Source organism: Glycine max, chromosome 7 (genome assembly GCF_000004515.6).
Source record: "Glycine max cultivar Williams 82 chromosome 7, Glycine_max_v4.0, whole genome shotgun sequence".
Taxonomy (NCBI): domain Eukaryota; kingdom Viridiplantae; phylum Streptophyta; class Magnoliopsida; order Fabales; family Fabaceae; genus Glycine; species Glycine max.
In genome coordinates, this window is record NC_038243.2 from 28,115,659 (window position 1) to 28,122,929 (window position 7,271).

Here is a 7,271-nt window from a genome sequence, read left to right on the forward strand (position 1 = left end):
TCTCTTTTTTGTTTTAGTTTTAGAGTGCTACTCTCTTTTTCGTTTTAGTAATAAAATTTCGTTCTTGCTTCAATATATAATTTTGTTCTCTATTGATTAATGGAAGGCTAAGTCTCCAACGTTGTTTTCTCTTGAGGATCAAGCACAGTTCCCTTTGAGGTTCTATTATTACTATTAAATTCTGATCAGTTTTTTCCTCTTCACCAATTACTCTGTGTTTGTTGCTTTTAATTCATGCATGCTTAGTGCTTGATTAATTGTCTCTGCGCTTAATTTACGTTCATGCTTAATGATCGTTTATGATTAATTGGTGTATGTGTTGCTTAATCACATAATGAATGCCTTATGTTAAATTTCCCTTAGTAATTTAATTTAGGGTTGGATTAAGTGATTGAACTGATGAAGGATAAACTCTCGTAACCTAGGATAAGAGACTTGCTTGTGAATCAAGGGGAAGCAACGTGTTTTAATTCTGATATTTTCTAATTCACATCTATTCGCTGTTTAATTTACAAAAGCAAACAACCCCCCCCCCCCCCCAATTCGTTACTATTTTCCTACTATCTGTTATGAACGTTTGGTTGACCATTGCTCTTTGGGAGACGACCTAGGATCACTTCCTAGATACTGCATTTTTAATGTTTATTTGATTCAGGTACGACCTCGATCAAATTTGGCGCCGTTGTTGGGGAGCAGTGTCCAAAGGTTCATAATAGCTAGTGATTTGTGTTTTATGTTTAGTTGTTTTATGCTTTCGTGTGTTGTGTTAGTGTTGTGTTAGTGTTGCGTTAGTGTTGTTTAGTGTCTTGTTATTTTGTTTAGTGTGGTGTTTTGTATTAGTTTTTCTGTTCAGTGCTTCCCCTGTTTTAGTTTTTGTGTTTTGCTGTGAATAGTGCTTTGCGACGGATTTAGCGACCACTTTTGCTGATCTGGAAAACAGAGTAGTAGTGCAAATCCCTTAGCGACTGAATTAGTGACTACTGCTGACAATTTAATTGGCGATTTTTGTTTTGATAGTTAGGGTTGTTATTTTTAGCTGAATTTTGGTGTGGTAGGTTCTTTTGACTCATATTTTGTGTGAAAAATACCAGGAACACTTGTTGTGGCCAGATTTGAGAGATTCAAAAAAATTTGAGAATCCTGAGCATCATTTTGTACCTTTTGAGCATCCTGAGCATTCTGTTATTGGTGAGTCTGTGCATTCTGTGGTTGGTGATTTTGAACATCCTGATTTTGAGCATTATAATTTTGAACATTCTGATCCATTTGCTTCCAAATTTTCATAGCCTTGCAGGTGAAGACCCACACAAACATCTGAAAGAATTCCATATTGTCTGCTCCACCATGAAACCCCCAGATGTCTAAGAGGATCACATATTTCTGAAGGCTTTTCCTCATTCTTTAGAGGGAGTGGCAAAGGACTGGCTATATTACCTTGCTCCAAGGTCCATCACAAGCTGGGATGACCTCAAGAGAGTATTCTTAGAAAAAATTTTCCCTGCTTCCAGGACCACGACCATCAGAAAGGATATTTCAGGCATTAGGCAACTCAGTGGAGAGAGCCTATATGAATACTGGGAGAGATTTAAAAAAATATGTGCCAGTTACCCTCACCACCAGATTTCTGAGAAACTTCTTCTCCAATATTTTTATGAAGGACTCAGTAACATGGAGAGAAGTATGATTGATGCTGCCAGTGGTGGAGCCCTTGGAAACATGACCCCTGCTGAAGCCAGAAATTTAATTGAGAAGATGGCTTCAAACTCCCAGCAATTTAGTGCCAGAAATGATGTTATTGTCATTAGAGGAGTGCATGAAGTAGCCACAAATTCATCTTCATCAGCTGAGACTAAGAAGCTTAAAGGTAAACTAGATGCCTTGGTTAACCTGGTAACCCAACTGGCCATGAATAAAAAATCTGCACCTGTCACCAGACTCTGTGGTTTATGCTCCTCTGCCGACCACCACACAGACCTTTGCCCTTCTGTGCAACAATCTGAAGCAATTGAACAACCTGAAGCTTATGCTGCAAACATCTACAATAGACCTCCTCAACCTCAGCAGCAAAATCAGCCACAACAGAACAATTATGACCTCCCCAGCAACAGGTACAATCCCGGGTGGAGGAATCATCCCAACCTTAGATGGTCGAATCCTTCACAACAACAACAACAACAACAACAACCTTGTTTTCAGAATGTTGTTGGCCCAAGCAGACCATACGTTCCTCCACCAATCCAGCATCAACAACAACAACAGCAACAACCCCAGAAACAGAAAACAATTGAGGCTCCTCCGCAACCTTCCCTTGAAGAACTTGTGAGGCAAATGACTATGCAAAACATACAGTTTCAACAAGAGACCAGAGCCTCCATTCAGAGCTTAACTAATCAGATGGGACAATTGGCTACACAGTTAAATCAACAACAGTCCCAGAATTCTGACAGATTACCTTCTCAATCTGTCCAGAATCCCAAAAATGTGAGTGTCATTGCATTAAGGTCGAGAAAGCAGTGTCAAGGACCTCAACCAGCAACATCTTCCTCATCCGCAAATGAACCTGCCCAACTTCACTCTACTCCAGAAAAAGATGATGACAAAAATTTAAAGTGTAAGTTACCTAACAATTTTTGTGCAAGTGAATCTTTCACTGGTAATTCTGATTTACAGAAGCAGCATATCCCTCTTCCATTCCCTCCAAGAGCAATTTCCAACAAAAAAATGGAAGAGGCAGAGAAGGAGATCTTGGAAACATTTAGAAAAGTAGAGGTAAACATACCTCTGCTGGATGCAATAAAGCAAATTCCAAGATATGCTAAATTCTTGAAGGATCTGTGCACTAATAAGCGGAAGCTTAAAGGAAGTGAAAGAATTAGCATGGGCAGAAATGTCTCCGCATTGATTGGTAAATCTGTTCCCCAAATCCCTGAAAAATGTAAAGATCCAGGTACATTCAACATACCTTGTATTATAGGGAACGATAAGTTTGACAATGCCATGCTAGATATAGGAGCTTTTGTTAGTGTGATGCCTCTGTCTATTTTTAATTCTCTATCTCTTGGTCCCTTGCAGTCAAATGATGTGATAATTCATTTAGTTAATAGAAGTGTTGCATATCCTGCTGGTTTCATAGAGGATGTCTTAGTTAGAGTTGGTGAACTGATTTTCCTGTTGATTTTTATATTTTAAATATGGAGGAGGGATTTTCTCAAGGATCAGTTCCCATCATTCTAGGCAGACCTTCTATGAAAACTTCTAGAACTAAGATAGATGTATATGCAGGCACACTATCTATGGAATTTGGTGATATAACTGTTCATTTTAATATTCTTGATGCTATGAAACACCCATCTGAAGATCTTTTTGTATTTCGCACTGAAATAATTGACCATGTTGTTGATGAATACATGATTGATCTTCATTCTAATCTGCATGCCTATCACTCTTCATGCATTGAATCTGAATTTGTACTTGATCATATGTCTGAATTTGATGCTGAGAGTGAATCTGAATTTGATATTGATTACATGTCTGGTGATGTTTTACCTCTTGAGATTGATTTTATAAAGTAAGATAGAACTAACCATGTTTCAGGAAATACACATACCTTTGACTTTCTTTATGAGGTAGAGGCTGAGAAACCATCTCTTTCTATGACTATCTAGCCAGCCACACCAGAATTGAAGCTTGTGCCATCAAATTTAAAATATGCTTACTTGGATGATAGCAAAAATTTTCTAGTAATTATATCTGCCTCCCTTCCTGATAAGCAAGAGGAGAAGCTGTTATCTGTTCTCAAGAAGCATAAGAAGGATATAGGCTGGACCCTGGCGGACATTCCTGGTATTAGCCCATCCACATGTATGCATCGAATAAATTTAGAGGATGGGGCTAAACCAGTAAGACAGCCACAGAGAAGACTCAACCCGGTGATTCTTGATGTTGTGAAGAAGGAGGTGACCAAGCTTTTGAAAGCTAGAATCATTTATCCTATCTCCGACAGCCAATGGGTGAGTCCCGAAGAAAACCGGCCTCACCGTGATAAAAAATGAGAAGGAGGAGTTGATTCCTACTCGGGTGCAGAACAGTTGGAGAGTCTACATCGACTATAGGAGGCTGAACCAGGTTACCAAAAATGACCATTTTCCCCTGCCATTCATTGACTAGATGCTTGAACGCCTGGCAGGTAAATCTCACTATTGTTTCCTTGATGGCTTTTCTGGTTATATGAAAATCACTATTGCTCCCGAGGATCAGGAAAAAACCACATTCACCTACCCCTTCGGCACTTTTGCCTATAGGAGGATGCCTTTCGGCCTATGCAATGCCCCTGGTACCTTCCAACGGTGCATGATCAGTATTTTTAGTGATTTTTTAGAAAATTGCATAGAGGTGTTTATGGATGATTTCACTATATATGGATCCTCTTTTGATGTTTGTTTGGATAGTCTAGAAAAGGTTTTGAATAGATGCATTGAAACTAACCTTGTTCTAAATTTTGAAAAATGTCATTTTATGGTTGAGCAAGGTATAGTTTTAGGCCACATTATTTCCAATAAGGGCATTGAAGTAGATCCTGCAAAAATTTCTGTTATTTCACAACTGCCTTACCCCTCTTGCGTGCGAGAGGTGCGATCTTTTCTTGGTCATGCAGGATTCTACAGACGCTTTATAAGAGATTTTAGCAAAGTAGCCCTTCCACTATCCAACTTGTTGCAAAAGGAGGTGGAGTTTGACTTTAATGATAAATGCAAAGAGGCTTTTGATTGCCTCAAAAGAGCACTGACTACCACCCCCATCATCCAGGCACCCGACTGGACAACCCCTTTTGAGCTTATGTGTGATGCATCAAATTATGCATTAAGGGCTGTCCTTGCTCAGAAAATTGATAAATTGCCCAGGGTGATATATTATGCTTCTAGGACTTTAGATGCTGCCCAAGCGAATTATACTACTACTGAGAAAAAGCTACCAGCCATAGTTTTTGCTCCTGAAAAATTTCGTTCTTATTTGCTTGGTACTCGCATTATTGTTTATACTGACCATGCAGCTCTAAAGTACTTGTTGAAGAAGGTTGATTCAAAGCCTAGGTTGATCCGATGGATGCTCTGGCTCCAAGAATTTGACTTGGAGATCCGTGATAGGAGCGGAGCACAAAATTTAGTTGCTAATCATTTGAGTCGGATCGAACGTGTGTCTGATGAGGACTCACCCATTCGAGATGATTTCCCGGATAATCATTTATATATATTGTATAATATTTCTGATTCTCTTTCTACTCCCTGGTTTGCTAACATTGTCAATTATTTAGTTGCTTCTGTTTTTCCTCCCTTAGCATCTAAGGCTCAAAAAGATAAGATTAAAAGTGATGCTAAGAATTTTATTATGGATGACCCCTACTTGTGGAAATTGTGCAGTGATCAGGTCATTAGACGATGCATTCCAGATCATGAGACTGGCTCAGTCCTGCAGTTCTGTCATTCTTCCGCACCGGGTGGTCATCTGGGTGTTCAAAGGACAGCTCGCAAAGTGCTTGACTGTGGCTTTTATTGGCCCACCGGGTGAGTTCTAAGTGGATTGGTCCTTTTGTTGTTACTAATGTTTTTCCTTATGGTACAGTTGAGATCAAAAGTGACTCCACAAACAAGAGCTTCAAGGTCAATGGACACCGACTTAAGCCATTCCTCACAAACCCTTCTTTAGTGGATGTAGTGGTGGAAGAGACTTCCTTACTCCACCCTACTCTTCCTCCACCATGACTTAGGGAGTTTTTCTTTTCCTATCTCCTTCTTTACTTTTATTACATTTGTCCAATTCTATTTGATGGTTTAATTGCTTTTAATCTTTAACTTGTGCTACATTGAGGACAATGTGTTGTTTAAGTATGGGGGGAGTGTTATTTGGTTTTGCTAGATTTGTTAGTTTTGTTAATTTTGTTAGTTGTGTTAAATTTGTTAGTTTTGTTGGGTTTCTAGTTTAATATTTTAGGTCAATTCTGTTTGCATGTACAACTTTTCATATTTTTCTTTGAATTATAGGATATGTTCAAGTAATGGGTAATTGTTTTGAAAATAAAAGTCGCTTGACATTTTGTGATTTGAAATCCTTGTTTTTCCTCTACATGTCATGATAGTTTTGAAAGCTCAATTTGAAAGTGATAAGTTTACCTTTGTGAGAATTTGAGCCATCCATCATCATAATCATTTGGTGTGTTTTGCCCCATTGATTGCTTGCACAATAGCCTTGGCTTGATTCTTGTTGATGCTTCCTAATTCACATGCATATTTGGAAATGATTTAGGCAAATTTGTTCTTATAAGCCTCTAGCTTTATGTTTAAATTTTATCTTTAGGTTTTCTTATTTTTTTCTTAATATGCACTTATTCCCCATTGCTCCTCTATTCCTTTGGGATTTAGCTACTTATTCCATATTTTTCCCTACCTTGTCCTTGGCCCCATTACAACCTTAAAAGACCTTTTGATCCTCATGTGCTTGTGTTTATGGGTTGATTGTCAATTTTAGAATCTTGTCAAGTTTATGTGGTGTTGGTTTTCCTGGGTGCTTTGAGGGTAAATAGTAGCCTAGACACTTGAGAGATAGAGTGCATATCTTGTGAGGCTTTATCACTTTTCATTCTTGAGCTGATTAACTATTTTGCCATGATTGGGTTGCTTGGATGATTTTCACGAATGTCTTGACTCTTTGGATCTCTTCATGTTAGATGTTACCCATTCCTTTCATTCCTTGATGTTCATTGAGAAATATGTGAATGTTTTTGTTTGTCTCTCTTTGATATCCTTGGATTTTGTTCTTTGTTTCATTTTGCCCAGGAGTGCAAAAGGCTAAGTATGGGGGATTTTGATGAGCCATTATTTTCTCCTATTTCTTATACCTTTTTGCACCATTTTAATTACTAATTAGTCTTAATTGTCAAATTAATTATGCAGTTTTATTATTTGGGCTCATTCAGCTAATTTTATGTTTTTAATCTAATTTCTGGAATTAATGAAGCATTGGGCTTGAATCCAGAATTGGGCTTGGACTTGAAGAGAGCAGACTATTTTATTCTACCAAATTTTATCTTATCTAGATATTATTTAGATTTGATCTCATCTAGATATTATTTCATCTAGATCTTATCTAGATTTTATTTTATTTATGGGCTTGGATTTAAAACAGATTTGTAAGCTTTGGGGCTGAAGACTATATAACAACACCAAGATTCTAGTTTAGCCTCTCTTCTCCTTTCTCTCTTCTCTCTCTCCTCTTCT

General features: G+C 38.0%; 1 non-coding gene across 1 annotated transcript; it reads right to left on the reverse strand.

Annotated features, from left to right (window-relative positions):
* Nucleotides 1-1,515: 1,515 nt before the first annotated feature.
* Nucleotides 1,516-1,622, reverse strand: LOC113002257 (small nucleolar RNA R71). The gene has a single exon (XR_003267801.1). It is a non-coding gene; the product is annotated as a small nucleolar RNA R71 (small nucleolar RNA).
* Between the last annotated feature and the right edge of the window lie 5,649 nt (nt 1,623-7,271).